This window comes from Heterocephalus glaber, unplaced genomic scaffold (assembly GCF_053883595.1).
Source record: "Heterocephalus glaber isolate CG9 unplaced genomic scaffold, H.glaber_assembly_v1.0 deba00000347, whole genome shotgun sequence".
Taxonomy (NCBI): domain Eukaryota; kingdom Metazoa; phylum Chordata; class Mammalia; order Rodentia; family Bathyergidae; genus Heterocephalus; species Heterocephalus glaber.
In genome coordinates, this window is record NW_028258143.1 from 62762168 (window position 1) to 62779685 (window position 17518).

The following is a 17518-nucleotide window of genomic DNA, read 5'->3' on the forward strand; positions in this document are numbered from 1 at the left end:
TTCCACAAAAGCTGAATAATATTCACATAACGTCTCGTATTTTCTGTAAATTTGGGTCTTATTTGTTCGGTGTAAAACATATCCATGGTAATTTTTTTACTAAGATTGGAAGTTATTTATTGGAGGATGCTTTTTATCACTTCAATGCCTAGGGAAAGTCCAACAATAAAACTGCATTCAGGATTTAAAAGAAGTTCTTTTTAAGTAGAGAACGTGAATATATTAAGTTATTTGGCAGGAAAAACCCAAATAAAACTGAAGCATGCTAGAAAAAAAAGTTGGAGCTTGAAAACGGCACTATAATTTAGAGGTAAAATTCTTTAGTAAAACAGAATGTTAAAAAAAAAGTCAAATATCTGTGAAGTGATCTTTTGAAGAAGTGCTTATAAAAATAACACTCAAGGACATCAACTACTTTGAGCTTCTATTTCATAAGAAGCAGAGTAATTTCTTTGTTCTGCAGCTAATTGACTCAAATACTTTATGGAGATTAATTATGTTATTAAAATATTTTAATTTATTATTAAAAGTACTTTCTTCTGAACACTTTATTTTAAAACAAATTAATTCTATTCATTTTGATGTATTTTGACCATTATACAAATTCAGTCCACAATTCTGTGGCCTAATAGTGATTTTTCTTCACCTTTTCGGAGTAGTTTCTCTTTATGTATTTGTTCCTACCTTAAAGATTTGCGCGGTAGAGAATAAAGCTGACACTTTTGTTACCTACCTCTAGATGGCGATAATTCCACTTGGTGTGATCAACTCTCCACTCACCCTCCTTTATTCTTTTTTTTTTTTCCATTAACTTTATTGGTACATTTTAGGTATAAGTACAGTTACATTCATCATTGGGATCTTGTACATTTACGTTATGTATCTTGGTTTTTATTTTTTTCCCATTCCCTTACCCTCCCTTCACCCCCTCCACCCTTCCCTATTTACAAAGACTTTGTTTCCATTTTTTTCCTTTTCTTGTATTTTTTCTTTTTCCTTCTTTTCTTTTCCCTACCCCTCCAACTTCCCTTACTCCTTTAGACCTTTTCTTCCTATTTCACAATATCAATTATGCATTTTGATCCTTATTTACACTTTTAGTTTTTCACACCAGAGAAACTATTTGCTATTTACACATGTGTGTCCTATTTATTTCACTTAAGAGTATGGCCTCAATGTGCATCCACTTAGCTATAAATGTCTCTAGTTTTTTGTTCTTTATGCCTCCATTTTATAAAAAAAACCACATCTTCTTTATCCAGTCTCCAGGTGATGGGCAATTGGGCTGTTGCCAAGGTTTAGGTATTACAAACTGTGCTGCTATAAACATGGGTGAGCATATATCACTGTGGTATGATTCTTTTAATTCTAATCTGTTCCACTGGTCCTCAGCTCTGTTTCTTTGCCAGTACCATGCTGTTTTTATCACAGTAGCTTTGTAGTATAGTTTCAAGTTGGGGGTTGTGATACCCCCTGCCATGTCTCTGTTGCCTAGGATTGCTTTTGCTATTCTAGGTCTCTTCTTGTTCCAAATGAATTTTTGCATTGTTTTCTCAAGGTCCATGAAGTATGCTGCTGGGATTTCAATTGAGATTGCATTGAATCTGTATAGCAGTTTTGGAAGTATGGCCATTTTCACTATGTTGATTCTTTCTACCGAGGAGCAAGGGATGTCTTTCCATTTTCTGATATCGTCTTCAATCTCTCTTTTCAGAGTGCTATAGTTTTCAGGGTAGAGGTCTTTGATTTCTTTTGTTAGGTTGATTCCTAGGTATTTCAGTTTTTTGGATGCTATTGTGAAAGGAATTGTTTGCCCTATTTCTCTTTCAGTGAGTCTGTTCTGTACAGAAAAGCTATTGATTTTTGTGTGTTGACCTTGTATCCAGCTACTTTACAGAATTTGGTTATTAAATCTAGAAGACTTTTGGTGGAGTTCTTGGAGTCGTCTATATAGAGTATCATGTCATCTGCAAATAATGACAATTTGACTTCTTCATTTCCTATCTTTATTCCTTTTATTTCTTTCTCTTGTCTAATTGCTGTGGCTAAGGTTTTCCAGGCTGTACTGAACAGAATTGGTGATAGTGGACATCCTTGTCTTGTTCCTGATTTTAGTGTGAAGGTTTTCATTTTTTGACCACTTAATATGATATTGGCTGTTGGTTTTTCATAGATGGCTTTTATCAGATTGAGGTAGAGACCATCTATTCCAATTTTTTGTAGGGTTTTTATCATGAATGGGTGTTGAATTTTATTGAATGCTTTTTCTATATCTATTGAAATGATCATATGGTTTTCATCCTTGACTCTGTTAATATAGTGTATTACATTGATTGATTTACGTATGTTAAACCATCCTTGCATCCCTGGGATAAATCTGAGTTGGTGAGGGTGTATGATCTTGATGACCTTCTGTATTCTGTTTGCCAGTATCTTATTAAGGATTTTTGCATGTATGTCCATTACAGAGATGGGCCTGTAGTTCTCTTTTTTGGTTGGGTCTTTCCCTGGTTTTGGAATCAAAGTAATACTTGCTTCCAGGAATTAATTTGGAAGTATTGCTTCACTTTCAATTTCATTGAAAAATTTAAAGAGTAGTGACTATAGTTCTTCTTTAAATGTTTTGTAGAATTCAGCAGTGAAGCCATCAGGACCTGGAGTTTTCTTTGTTGGTAAATTTTTAATTATGTTTTCAGTTTCACTGATTGTAATTGGGGTGTTTAGGATTTTTATATCTTCTTTGTTCAACTTTGGTAATTCATATATATCTCGAAATCTGTCCATTTCTTCTGTGTTTTCCATTTTATTAGAGTACATGTTCTCGAAGTAGGGCTTGATGATTCTCTGGATTTCTGCTGGATCTGCTGTGACTTTAACTTTTTCATTCCTAATTGCATGGATTTGAGCCTTTTCTTTCCTTTTTTTGATAAGGTTGGCTAAATGTTTATTAATTTTACTTATTCTTTTGAAAAACCAACTCCTTGATTCATTGATTTTTTTTCTATCATTCTCTTAGTCTCTAATGCATTGATTTCTGCTCGATCTTTATAATTTCCTCTCTTGTATGAGCTTTGGGTTTGTCTTGCTCTTCTCTTTCTAGGAGCTTAAGATTCAGCATTAGGTTGTTTATTTGAGGTTGCTTTGTTTTCTTAATGTGGGCATTCACTGCTATGAATTTCCTGCATAGAACTGCTTTCAATGTGTCCCATAGATTCCTGTATGCTGTACTGGGATTATCATTTAATTGCAAAAACTGTCTAATTTCATCTCTAATTTCCTCTGTGACCCATTGGTTGTTCAGGAGAGTGTTATTCAATTTTCACATGTTTGTGGCGATTTTGTGGTTTCTTATGTTATTGATCTCCAGTTTAATTGTATTATGGTCTGATAATATACATGGGACAACTTCAATTCCTTTTCATTTACTTAAACATGTTCTATGAACTAGTATGTGGTCTATTTTGAAGAATGACCCATGTGCACCTGAAAAGAATCTATATTCTGACTTAGGGGGTGGAACACTTTGTAGACGTCTATTCAGTCCATTTGTTTAAAAGCTTGGTTGGGTTCTATTATTTCATTGTTGATTTTTTTGTCTAGATGATCTATTTGTGACAGTGCAGTATTGAGGTCCCCCATTATAATTGTATTAGTGCTTATTTGGTTTTTCATGTCTATTACTATTTGTTTTGTATAGTTGTGTGCATTAATATTTGGTGCATATATATTTATGATTGTCATCTCTTCCGCTTGGATTGTTCCCTTTACAAGGATGTAGTGACCTTCTTTGTCTCTCTTAATTAGTTTTGGTTTGAAATTTACTTTGTCTGTAAATAAGATAGCTACCCCTGCTTTTTTCTGGGTTCCTATCATGTGGAAAACTGTTTTCCATCCTTTTACTTTCAGTCTATGAGTTTCTTTTTGAACTAAGTGCATTTGTTGCATACAGCATGTTGTTGAATTTTGCTTCTTAATCCATTCTGCCAGTCTGCTTCTTTTGATTGGTGAGTTGAGCCCATTAACATTGATGGTTATAACTGATATGTATTGACTTATCATTGTAATGTTATTTTCCTGTTGTTGGCTCTTTTTTATTTTTTTCCCCTCTCCTTGTAATTTCATGCCTTGCCTGGTGGATTTGCTCTGTTGGGCCTCATAGAGTTGTGACCTTCATTTTTTTTTTCTAGGACATTTTTAAAAATTGTTTGGAGTGCTGGTCTGGTATTCATGAAGTTTCTTAGGTGTTCTTTGCCATGGAAGTATCTTATTTCCCCATCAATTTTAGGAGAAAGTTTAGCAGGATACACCTGTCTAAGTTGGAGGTGGTTTTCTTTTAGGGCTTGAAATACCTGACCCCAGGCTCTCCTTAATTTGAGGGTTTGTGTTGAAAAGTCTGCTGTGATTCTGATGGGCTCCCCTTTGCATGTGATTTGTTTCTTTTCTCTAACTTTTTATAGTATTTTGTTCTTCTGTTGGGTTTCAGGGATCTTGATTATTATTTGTCTAGGTGTAGATTTTTTTGATCATGGCTAGTTGGAGTCCTATATGACTCACTTACCTGTATGTCAAATTCGTTTGCTCTTTTTGGGAAGTTTTTTGTCATTAATTCTGTGAACAGTTTTGTTTTTTTAATGTTATTTGTACTTTTGCTTTTTTGTGGACTCCTATCAGTCTTATATTATTCTTCTTTGCATCATCTAAGAGCTGTTGGATTGATTTCTCATTGTCCCTTACTAGTTTTTAGAGATCTCTCTTTTCATGGTCACTGACCACCATCCTGTCTTCTTTATCTGATATTCTGTCTTTGGATTTGCTCAGTCTGCTATGTATACTTTCAATAAAGTTTTTAATCTCCTGGGTATCTGTTTGAACCTGTTTCATGGATTCCATTTCTTTCCTATGTTGCATGTTCATGATTTCCATTTCTTTCCTATGCTGGGCATTCATGGCTTCCATCATGGTCCTGACCTCATCTATTTTTTTAATCTATTTCTGTTCTAGAGTCTCTAATCATGTCTTTCATTCTGCTCACCATCTCTGTAGTTATCTGGGAAATTATTTCTGTTTTGAATTTTTCTAGAGCCTCATTCATCTGTTTTGTTATTTCCTGTGCTCTCAGTTCAGGGTGTCCAGGTGGTTGATTATCAGACTTTTCCACCTTGTTTCACCCAGAGTTTGTATTTTGTGAGCTGGACGTCTGGCATTGAGCCTTGCTTAATGTCTTCTCATTTCTATTTTTGTTATTGGTACTGTCTGTGGTTTAGTTCCTGGGTTGATACTTCACTATTGGTTATTGTAGGTATCTTTGTTGCTTGTATTTAGAACCCTTATGGAATGATTGCTTCTCAGAGGTGTCCTCCAGATATTGCTGGTCTTAAGGTTTTGAGTCTCTAATGACTCTGGGGGAATCACCTATCATGGTTTGGTGTGCTTTTATTGCAGAGATTCTCTTCACTTTTCCAATGTCCTTCAATTTTTATCAAGGAGCCTGAGAGAGGCCCTCTTTCTGTTGTTCACTTCTTCTCAATCTTGTGGAGCTCAGGACAATGGTCTTTATGACCCCCTGTGCCTCTGGGGTGTGGATCCAGGTACAGGCAGAACCAGGAGGCCAGAGGTGTGTGGGGGAGCCTGGGGGTGCTGCAGGTGGTTCTGCTCCTCACCTGTCCACCCGTGGCTGGGAGGCCTGGAACGTTGGTGGTGTAGCCGGGACCTCATGCTCCTTTAATTCACTATATCCTGGGAACAAGGAGTGACTTCTCTGATCAGTAAATTGAGGAAGAATAAACTATGAATGCACAGCCTCTCTCTCTTCTTTGTTTTCATAACAGGGTCCCTGCAGGAAGTAGATTATTTTTCCTCCGTTGACAAGACAGTGCCAGCATAACTGAGGTCCACCAGGTCAGTGATGGGGGAAGAGACTGAATGGCCTTCCATACTGAGAATGACAGGCTTAAGGTCACATCCTCCACTATAATACTATAAGAAAAGTATCTCAGCTTCCATCTGCAATTTTTTCCACCCTCCTCAATTGTTCAGAACCTATGTGGGATGTGGGTCTGTCTTTATCAGATTGTCTCATGGATGCTGTCATTTGGTGCATAGACCAGAAGTGTAGTAAAATAAGACAAAAGTGGAATTTATTGAGCAAAATATCTACTTAGAAACTCCTGGTTTAAATCTAAAGTTTTGGGCTTTGGTGTGATGACAAAAGGCTTTGACATTGATGGTTTATGCACGTTTCTTTTAGGTTTTTGGGGAGGAATTGTCTATTGACTTTTACCTGCTGTGATGAACAAAGGCTTTCATCTGGCATCACAAAGTCTCATCCTAATTGTGACTTCTGGTAGCTTGGTCTGTTTTTTTTTTTTTTTTTAATTAGGTTAGGCAGGTTTCATGTAGGCATTGAGGAAGCTGAGCAATTGGCTTCATTAGCAAAAAATGAGCCACTGTAAAAGTAGCTCAAGGAACAGGCTAGAGTGAGAAGCTGAGGCAAGGGTTGAAACCCAGGCCCAGGTAACCTTGCGGTCAGCATTGCTAAGAGTTACAGTACCTCTGCAGCTCCTTGGGGGCAATGATGAAGTGATTTTTACTGGCCTTTAATGCGTTAGTGAGCTGAAAAATATTTTCTCTCTTTCAAAGCAGAACACTGAGTCATGAGTGTAACACCTGGGAGGCATTAGAAGGTTAGTGGTGATAATTTTTAGTTTCAGGCCTCCAATCTATCCTTGCCTCTCTGTCCTGAATTCCATTCTGCATTCAGAGCCCAGGAGGGGTTGGTCCAGCAGACAAATTAAGGCTAGTCTTATATTCCTGGGGTTTGTGTGTAAGTGTTAATTGTCCTACCCTATGGTCTCAAGCTAGGAGGAAATTAATTATACAACTAGGAAGCATTTTTTCTTAGGAGGCATAATTCTTGCACATAAATGATTGTGTAGAAAGAGGTTGTGGAAATTCTGCAAAAGCTGAGGACTGAAAAGTCAGCTCACAAGGGCTGTGAAGCTCTGTTCCCAGTAGAGATCCCGATGCCAGAAGCCCGAAGCCCCAGGAAGGGCTTACTGATAGGTTAGAAAGAAACTGTGCATGCATGCTGCAAAATTAACTCTCTCCTGGGAAATGTAGCCCAATTGTATTCATAAATCTTAGATTATGGCCTTTAAAGCAAGAATTTTGCTCCTCGCAGATAGTGTTAAGTTTTGTCATTTTTTTAAGCAACACTAGGCATTCTGAAAACTGAATTTTTACCTTCAAAGGCACGTCATTCCCTTCAGATCATTGTCTCTGATCTTGGGGTGAGAGTAAATAGCCTGGCACCATGGAGAATATTTTCCAAGGTTTTATTTATTTATTTATTTTTTTGAGTCATAAAGGAATGTTGAATTTTGTCAGTTTCTGTTCTGTTCACATGGATTTTCTCCTTTGTTTGCTAATATTGTGAATTGTACTGATTGATGTTTGAATGTTAAACCAACCTTGTATTCTCAGGGTAAACTGCACTTGGTTTATGGATTATCTTTTTAGTATTTTGGTGATCTTACTTTGCTCTTATTTTGTGAGAATAGTGTGTGTATGTTCCTGTTAATGGGAATGGTGATCTATAACTTTTTTCACTTGATATCATAATAGAATTACTTAGGAAGTAATTCTAAAGATTTCTTCAATTTCCTAATGTATTTTTGTAGTATTACTATTATTTCTTCCTTTAAAGTTTAAGAGACTTTATACTAAGGCATATTGCCAGGGAATAATTTTTGAAGAAAAATTTCAACTATAAATTAAATTTATTTAATAAATGTAGGACTATATAGATTATCTGTTTCTTCATAAGTGAGCTTTCATAGTTTTCATCTTTTGTGAAATTTGTCATTTCATTTGTCAGCAATATTGAAAAAAATTAGTAAATATTAGTATTCTTTTAATTTTGTAGTGTCTACAGTTGGGGTCATATGTCTCTTATTCCTGATATTGGCACTCAATTTCTATACTGTCCTTTTCTGATGTGTATGGTGAGAGGTCTGTAATTTGTTCTCTGTTTTCTAGCATAGTAAGGTGGAAGTTTGAGTTATTAATTTGAAATTTTTCTATATTTTCTATCTTTCCAATATCAGGACTTCATGCTATGGATTTCACACTAAGCACTCCTTGAACTGTACTCTGATGTATTATGCTTTAAATTAATTCAGGTCAGAGTTTTCTAATTTCCTTTATAGTTTTCTGATTTTTCTATGGGTTATTTAGGATTTAGGATTGATTCCATGGGTTATTTAATTCTAAGTGTTTGCATATTTTCCAGTCATCTTTCTGTTATGATTTTTAATGTAATTTTATTATGGTCAGAGAATTTTTATAAAATTTACATTCTTTTAAACTAAAAATTGTAACAGAATAAGGCCTATTATTTTAAAAGAATATGAATTTTGTTTTTGGATTGAGTGTCCTGTGAATATCAATTAGATCAGTTTCCTTGGTTGTTGAGTCTTCTATAATCTTGCCAATCTTTCTAAGTACATGTTCTATCAATTACTGAAAGAGAAGGCTTAAAGTATCCAAACACAATCGCGAATTTATAGATTTCCGCTTTTGGTTCTATTTTTTTTTCTGAATAAATTTTGATGCTCTCTGATTAGAGTCATACACATTTATAAAAGTTATTTTTTTTGGATAAATTATGTTTTTGTTGGTGTATTGTACTTCATCTTACGTCCTCATAATATTGCTTGTTCAGAAGTCCACTCTTTCCACACTAATACAGTTTACTCAGCTTTCTTAATTTCTGTGTTTCTTTTCACATTTTCATCTGTTATGCTTTTGCGTAATTTTAATTCTCTTCCTTTTAGCCTACCTACATGTTAAAAGTAAATGTATTTTCCTTTTGTTTTCGGTTTTCAACAATTTGAAAATGATATACCAAGATACATATTCTTTATTTTTTTTGCAGTGAGGATCTCACACATGCTAGGTGAGTGATGTTCTACTGAGCTACATACCCAGGTCTAAAGAGTATATATTTGATATATATGACTTACATTTGATATATATGTGATATATATTTGATATATTAATCAGGGCTGCTTTTTCTTTTCTGAAATTCTTTGATCTATAATTCAGAATCTGATATCAACTGTAGAAAATTCTTGACTGTTACTTATTCAAATATTTCTTTCATCTTACTCTTTCTTACTTCTGAAGTTATATGTGTATGTACATATATTTGATATATATATGTGGATACATACATATATCTTTGATATTATCTTACGGCTTTCAGATGTTCTGTTGTATTATTTTCTTTTTCTCCATTCTTTTTGTTTTGATTTGGATAATTTCACTTGATCTATATTCAACTTCAATAATTCTTTCCTTGGCTGTGTTCAGTCTACTGATAACCCCATCAGAAGCATTCTTTGTCTTTATTGCTCTTTTTTTTTTGCTTTGGATATTTCCATTTGATTCTTTATTACAGTTTCTATCTTGCTGCTAAAATTATCCTCTGATGTTACATGTTTTCCACTAAAGCTTTTAAACTAACAATGATAACAGCCTTACTATTCCGAACTGATAGTTTCAAAGTGGACATTATATTTGGATCTGATTTTGACTGCTTTGTCTGCTGAGAGCTTATTGATTTTCTTATGCCTTTTATTTATCTATTTTGTAGAAAGCTGTGTACTTTTTGTCTGAGGTAGTAAACACTTTTGATTCCCGGAAATGAGCATAGGTTTCTGCTTGTTTTTTCCACTGGAGCTGAATCCTTCTAATCAAGACTCGGTTTGGATTAATTGCTGCTGCGGCTATTTTCAGATTACCACAGTCTTCTAGTTCCTACAGTGTTTGTTGCCTTTCAGTCGGGACACAACTCTTTACCTGTGAGCTTTCCTTGTGTCTGTTCCCTGAGTAGGTTTCAGGTTGTCACTTTGTCCTGAGCTGTACAGAGCTCTGTTTCTGAGTATTTGCCACACTGTGTACAGTAGCTTAAAATTATGCAACTGTTAGTAGAGTGATGAGGACAGGAAAAAATTTTCATTGATGTTTTGTTTGTATTGGTTCATTTTGTATATATATATATATTTTTTAGTGTACTGGGAATTCAACACAGAGACTACACTGAGCCACATCCGCAGCCCTTTTTAATGAAGCAAAACTATTTTGAGACAGCTTCTTGCTAAGACACTAAGTTACCCAGGCTGGGCTAGCACTTGTGATCCTCCTGACTCAGCCTACTATTGATATTATGAAACTTAATCTTAGGCCATTTTCCTTGGGTCTTGGAAGACAGTCCTTCTAGTGATCCTCTACCTCCCTCAAGGCAGTTTTTTTTTTTTCCTGTTGAGGATACCCAACTGCAAATAGTCTCAACTAAGTGTTTTTCCCCTTCCTCAAGCTGTTGAAGGCTTTTGACTTCAGGAGGGGTAGTGGACAGGTGAGTGGTGTTGTGTGGCTCTGCTACAGTGGCTGCTGTTCACTCCCCATTCCCTCAAGCCTTCTACAGTACATGCCCAGGTCCCTTAGGACTTTCACTGTGTGTGTGTGTGTGTGTGTGTGTGTGTGTGTGTGTGTGTGTGAGAGAGAGAGAGAGAGAGAGAGAGAGAGAGAGAGAGAGAGAGAGATACAGACAAAAGGCATGTGTGTGAGCACCTCATGAGGTCCAGGAAGAACAGCCTACAAGTGGGTGTGGGTCTGCTGCCTGCCACCCTCAAGGGTTCTATACTCACTTACGACTTCACACTCAGCGTTAGCAATTTCTTAAAAGTTGCTGTTAAATGTTTTTAATTTGTTTGTTCTTACTGGTATCTGGAGGCACCTGACCAAGTAAAGTATTGCTTGCATCCCATTTCTTGTTGAAGGCACCTGTCTATCTTTAGATTTTTTGGCTTTTTACAAATTGCCCAGCCAAAATGATCAGTTAAAATGTAAGTTTTCATATAGTCTGGCAGGTTTTACTAATTGTCTTTTTTAATCACTGTAAATATGAGAACAATGTTCTTCCCAGCTTTGTACATCCTGGGTAGCATTCAAAAGTCCTGTCTTTTTGTTTCTTTATTTCTTGCTTTGAATCTTTGCAATGTATTACTCAAGTAGTGGTTTATTCATTCACTCTTCCATTCATTCATCTGCATATTTCCAGAACATAGATTATGTGTAAGGATGCCAAGGTCAAATGAACTCTTTCTTAAACATTTTGAAACTAGCTACTCATTATTCTAAAGTTATTCTCTTTAGTTTTCACCAGAAAGAGCATGCTTGTCTTAAGAAATACTTCTTGAATTTTAATAATTTTTACATCTGCTTTGGAAGATAGATTTCATGTATCTTCAAATAAAGTTATTTACAAAATACATTAGAAACTGTTGAACTAAAAAAACCCTTTGAGTTGGGAGTTACATGCAACATTTAGCTTTTCATTCATACTAATCAAATACTTTAAAAATATTATCATTAGATCGAAAACACAAAATAAAATTCTCACAGACCTCACTGCCCTTTAATTATGTGTCTGCATCAGCAGTTTGAATAACAGTAATGAAGTTAATTTCTGAAACTTCTTTCCAGCTTTGTATTTCTTTGACTGCACAGAAAAAAATGGATGGAATTAATGTAATATTTTCAACATTAGAGGTCTTTCTAGTAATAAAGGAAATATTTTTCTTTATGACTAGGTTAGTGATATTTGAATGAGAAATTTTAAAGTTACTGTAGAGATCATCAAATGTTGCAATTGATCTAGAAACAAGGACTAGCACATATAAAAGTAATAGTGCTATCAAGTTGTTAATTCTACAAGCATAGTAACAATGCCATCAATGGCACTGAGAGACTTAGAAGTCAAGGAAATAGTAGCACTAGGCTTGTAAAAGCACAATCACGTAGTAGTGGTCTCAGGAGCATTATAAACATCCATTTGAAGGACAGTGGTATTGAGAATATTGCAGATTGTGCTTCTGAATAACAATAGTCTCTATGACGTTATGCATGGTGGGATTAAGTGGCAGGATTGTTAAGGATACTCTTAACACAAATAGATGAGCATGAAGTAGTTTGGAATTCAGGTTCCACTTGATCATTCAGAAGTTTGCTTACACAAATTCTTGAGTAGAAGAAGTCTTAAGAACATTGGTTCAAGTTTTAAAATTCACCCAAAATATCCAGTAAAATTGGACACAGTGGTGCATGCTTGTAATTCCAGTTAATCAGGAAGCTGAGGTGAGAGGATGAAAAGGTTCAGTCTAGCCTGGACAACTTAGCAAGACACTGTCTTCAAAAATAAAAAATATCCTGGGAATGTAGTTTAGGGTTAGAGTACTTGAATAACATATGTAAGAGTCTGAATTTAATTTTAGCACAGCAACAACAACAACAAAAGAAATGGGTATTTTAAGCATTGTGAAAAATCACATAGTTTATAGTCATATGTCCCTGTCACATAGTGTTCTCAGAGACACATTAGAATACTGTAAAAGCATTGGATGTGATCTACATCCTTTGCAAGTAGGCAGTCAAGATAAGTCTCACTGTGGCTGTTATTGTAGGACAAGACAGAGAAAGCATGAATGCCCATAGGGAATATTGAAGCAGCATTAAATTTGTTGAAAAGTTTTGTTCAAATTTAAAACATGACCTGATAAGAAAAATACTTGTTTTTGCAGTGATTTCTTAAAAAGTTTCATTGGTAAGAAATCTAAGCTTTTTTTTTTTAAATAAAGCTTTTAGTCACTAGTAGAGGGATAGGATTGGACTAAAAGACCCCTTAAAGATGAAAACAAAATGAGGACAGAGGCTAAGTGAGGGTGGCAAGCAGAACTGTGAATTACAAAAAAATTATAGAGGACATTAGACTGTAGGAGTAGAGTGGAATATTAGGAATAAAAGAACACTAGTTTTAGTGCACTAGCTCACAGAATCTCAAAGAATGAGCATGTGCATGTATGCCTGCCAGTTACAATATTTTTGGAAAAACATCCAGTGACATAAATAAGAAGTGCTAGAATATAACAAAACTAGATTATTTTATTGTCCAAATGTCCTGCTATGCAAACTCATTTGTATGATTTGTTTACCAAAAGTTCTCAGTTGCAACATTTGGGGTAAAGGAGTGAAAGAAGGATGTGCTTTTCAGTCACCTCAGTAACGGGGAAGGAGGAACTTTTTGTGTTGAGTGCTTTGGGTCCACAGATGCTCAGTGTCTTCCCATGGACAGGACATTGCCCAGAGTAAAAACTTCTCTTACATTAAATAAGAAACACTGGGACCAGAGCAATCCATATGCCTGTTTAAAAATGATAAACTATGACATAAATTCAACAGTAAGTGCATATTTTTGTTCAGTTCTCATCGTTTGATTCCTTAGGCACATGATCATCTACAGATAAAGGATACTGAAATGTGGACAATGTTGAAAAGAACGTAGATTTTCTGTTTCTAGTAAGTTTTCATCTAAGGGTAGTATAATTCATCCTGCTCTAGAGCACTTCTCCATCTGTATCTACTCGTACGTAAATATATAATTTTGAGCTACTCTCGCAAATAAAGTATGTATGTTTCAATAATTATATAAATGATTAAAAATTTTTTATATGAAATAAGCTTTCAGCTTCATCAAAAATTTGGTCCCAATTTGGTCTCAATAAGTTGAATTGAGTAAAATTTTAAAGCAAGTCCTGTTGGAGAAGATAAAAGAAATAACTGGAGATTAGAAAATGAAACTAGCTCTTTAATATTAGAGACAGAGAATTTGTCATACAGCCTTGAGGAAGATGAGAAGAATAAGGAAAATCAACCTGTTGTTTTATAAAATGCAGATATCTTTCATCCTAGAGCAGGGATTAGGGCTGGATACATATTATATTGATGAAACAAGAATTTGCAGGGCTAGAATTTCATCTTTTTCATAAAGCCAGCAAAGCTTGAGCATTTAGGTAGAGCACAATTACTTTTTAGTTATACATATTTTCTAAGGTATAAATGTACAAAATGAATTCCTGATCATTGGTGAAAAGGGGCATACCGATTCTAAGTTTCTAGGGAGAAATTATAGATCCCACCTTTCTTGGTCAGTAATTAGTGAGTTGCTTTTGTTCAGGTTTTTTTTCAGTGAACATAAAAATGTTCATGAGAATCTATAGGGTTCTCCAGTCTTCAGTAACCCTAACCTGCCTTTTCCTTATAAGTTTACCACTTAATGTTTCTACTGTGGAATTTTTATAGAACCTAAATTGAGTATCTTAATAACTTTTCACTTATACTAATTATTCATACGCATGATACATATTTTAATAATCATACAAAGTTTCCACTAATTATTCATCCGTGTAGTATGTATCATTTTTCATTTCTTATAGCATGCTATTTTGGGTACTTGATTTTAAAAGTTATCTGAAATATTTATAACTAGTGGTAATAGCTATCATTTGTTTGGTGCTTATACTGTTCAGGCCCTTTAAATACATTATCTCTAGTTCTCATAGTAACATTACAAAATGGTGTTGTTATTCCTAGTTTGGAGGTATTTCTGAGTTTATAAGGGAAATGAATGGAATTGCTGACCTCGAAGGCCCACAGCTTCATCACACTCAATTCTTTTTACTCTACTATTATGATAGAACAAAGAAGCAAAATCATTTGAACATTTGTGATTGAGCATAGAAATAAAACCATTATGAGTGACATAGAGCAAAGAACTTATTTGAAGGTTGACCTTCCAGAATCTTGGGTGCTGGATGAATGATGCTTGTAAGTGTGGGGCTCAGGCTGAAGTCAGCACTCAGGCAGGAGGGAAGGGAAGATGGACGAGAAGGGAGTAGAGCAAAGGTGGACGAGCTGGGACCCAAGAGGGAATTGGGGATGGGGTGGAGACAGGAGAGAGAGGAGGGGAGCAGAAGGAAAGAGATCAATATGTGATGTGTATATGTACCAATTCCCCATGATGATTATATCTTTAATGTATTGCAAACATATGCTGATAAACAAGGGAGGAAAAAATAAAAATAAAGAAATCAATAGGAAGAAAATGTTTAAAGGGGTAGGGGAACTAGGGAGGCATGTGAGGGAAAGGAAGGAAGGAAAAGGAAAAGAAAAATGAGAAAATAAGAAAAAAATGGAAACAAAGCTTTTGTAAATAAGGAGGGGAGGGGTTGAAGGGAGGGTAGAGGAATGGGAAAAAAAGAATCAGGATATATCATGTACAGGTATAAATGCTCTATGATGAGTGTGATCATTATGTATATGTAAAATGTATCATAAACTTAATTTAAATAAATAAAGGAGAGCTAAGTTTTACCCATGATTATTTTTTTGGTACCGGGGATCGAACTCTGGTCCTTGGGCTTGCGAGGCAAGCGACGGAACCTCTGAGCTAAATCCCCGGCCCAACCCATGCTTATTTAATAAATAAGAGATATGTATGCTATTGCCAATGTAAGGCAGAGAAGTGATTGGAGATAATTTTGAAAAGGGAAGAAAGCATAGTGAAGAAAGTAAAATTCATCTTTAGTGCTTCCCGTAATGACGAGCTGGAGCACATTCTAATGAGCCAAGCCCGCGTCTGTCCCCCCTGCCTGTGACCTCAGTGATGTGGGCCTGCAGAAGAAGCTGTAGAAGAAGTTCTGAAGCTGAATATGCACCTAGACCAGGGGGTCAGGAAATGAGGAGCTCTTCCTGCAGCAGGGAGCAGGCGGCTAAAGCCTCCCCAGTGAGTGAGCAGTCCTGGTGGAACCCTCGCTGAGCTGCTGTGCTTGCCTTCCGCCCTCTAACACCTCATGTGTGCGTCCCCTGTGGTCACTGCCCACCCAGACCATGGGGATTAGAAATCCGAGAAACAAAAATTCCACCCTTGCTGCTCTGACACAAGGCAAAGCTTCCATGTTGAGTTACAAATACAGTTGCTTTTCTAGCAAGGAGATTATGTAGAAAGGTGTTAAATGATATCTTAAATTTTCACACACTGATTTTTCTCTACTGACCCAATAGAGTCATTATGTCTCAATCTACTAGGTGAATAGGTGGTGTGCACAGTAGTATTTGTCAGGTGGAGAAGAGAAAGATGCAAATGCATTTACTGTTCATAATGCCATTTATTTCACATAGGGGAAGTCAAAATGATAAAATCCATTGACTAAGGTTTTGAAGCATTGAAAATTTTATCTGAAACATTTTGCAACTCAGACTAGAGGTGTCTAAAATTCTAATGAGTTCTGCCTGAATGGAGACGATGATAATGAATATCATTAGAGAAGATGGGATAGAGCATTTGTTTCTCTTTTACGCTGTGGCTGCATTCTCCAAATAGAAGCCAGAAGTTTCTGCAGGAGTCAAAGAGCTCCAATATAAACATTTGTGATATGACATTTTTGGTACAAAGAAATGATTCTGTTTCTAAAGAAAGTAATCTCATATGTCTATAAGCAAGCACTTTACTTTGTATGATAGATAAGGGGGTTAAGACTAAGAATGTAACTACAAATGCCAAATGTTCATATGGAAATGGAAAAAAAAAGTGAGCTAGGAGCATGCACAGCATTTATGTGAAGCACAGTGCAGAAATGATCACAGTCCTTGTGAGCCTCTTGCATGCTTACAACAGCACCATATTATGAGCGTATCTTGAGTTTTCCTAGGGGACCAAAGCTATTCTCCAATAGAAACTTTCATTGAGCTTTAAAATTTCTTGTCAAAGATATACTTGCAGAAAAAGTCTTCAGGAAAAATAAGAAAAAATTAAAAAATACAAACCTAGAGATACTAGTCAAAGGAAACTAACAAATTACTCTAAAACTTAGGATAAAAAAGCACTCATTCATTATCCCAGAGTTTCTGTGCATAAGGAATTCTCTGCTTTGTGGTCTCTCGCAAGGTTGCTGCCGGGAGACTGCGGTATTGATCATGCCCAAAGCAGGCTGTAAGCAGTACAGGCTGTGAAGAGTTAACCCCACAATTGGCTTGTTTATGGAAGTGAGGTTGGCCAAAGCCTATGTGCTGAGGTCAGAATAACTCTCACCCAAATTCTGTTCCCACAACTAAACCCTTCGAACTAGAAGGACGTTTTAATACAACGATATATTTTGTCTATTCTGTTCCTTTTTCAAGAATGCTTTGTCTTGTCTTTTATGAGCCTTGATTACATTAATTTTCATAGAAATTGCACAACTGTGCATCCTCACATGCAGTTCTGCCTTTACATGTAGCTTGCCTTACCCCAATTGACTGCTAATAAAAATCAGTGGCTTGGTCTGGCCAGTGCCTTTGTTGGTTGTACTGGCATTGGTTTGTCCTGGCACCCTGCTTTCGGTCACTCTTAATTCTGTGTTTTAGTTTTTTTTCTCAGGCCTGTGTCATACACTGAGTAGGAGACTGGAGCCTACTACAGAGGTTTCCAGTAACATTTCAGAGGTCTCCAGTAGTTGCAATGCAATGTTGGTCCAGATTTTGATTTTATCTGAAGGTTCTCCTGGGAAGTTGGCTTCTCTTCCACACTCTCCCAGTAGTTGCTAGGAAGATGTTTTATTCCTAACAAGCTATAGACCTAAAG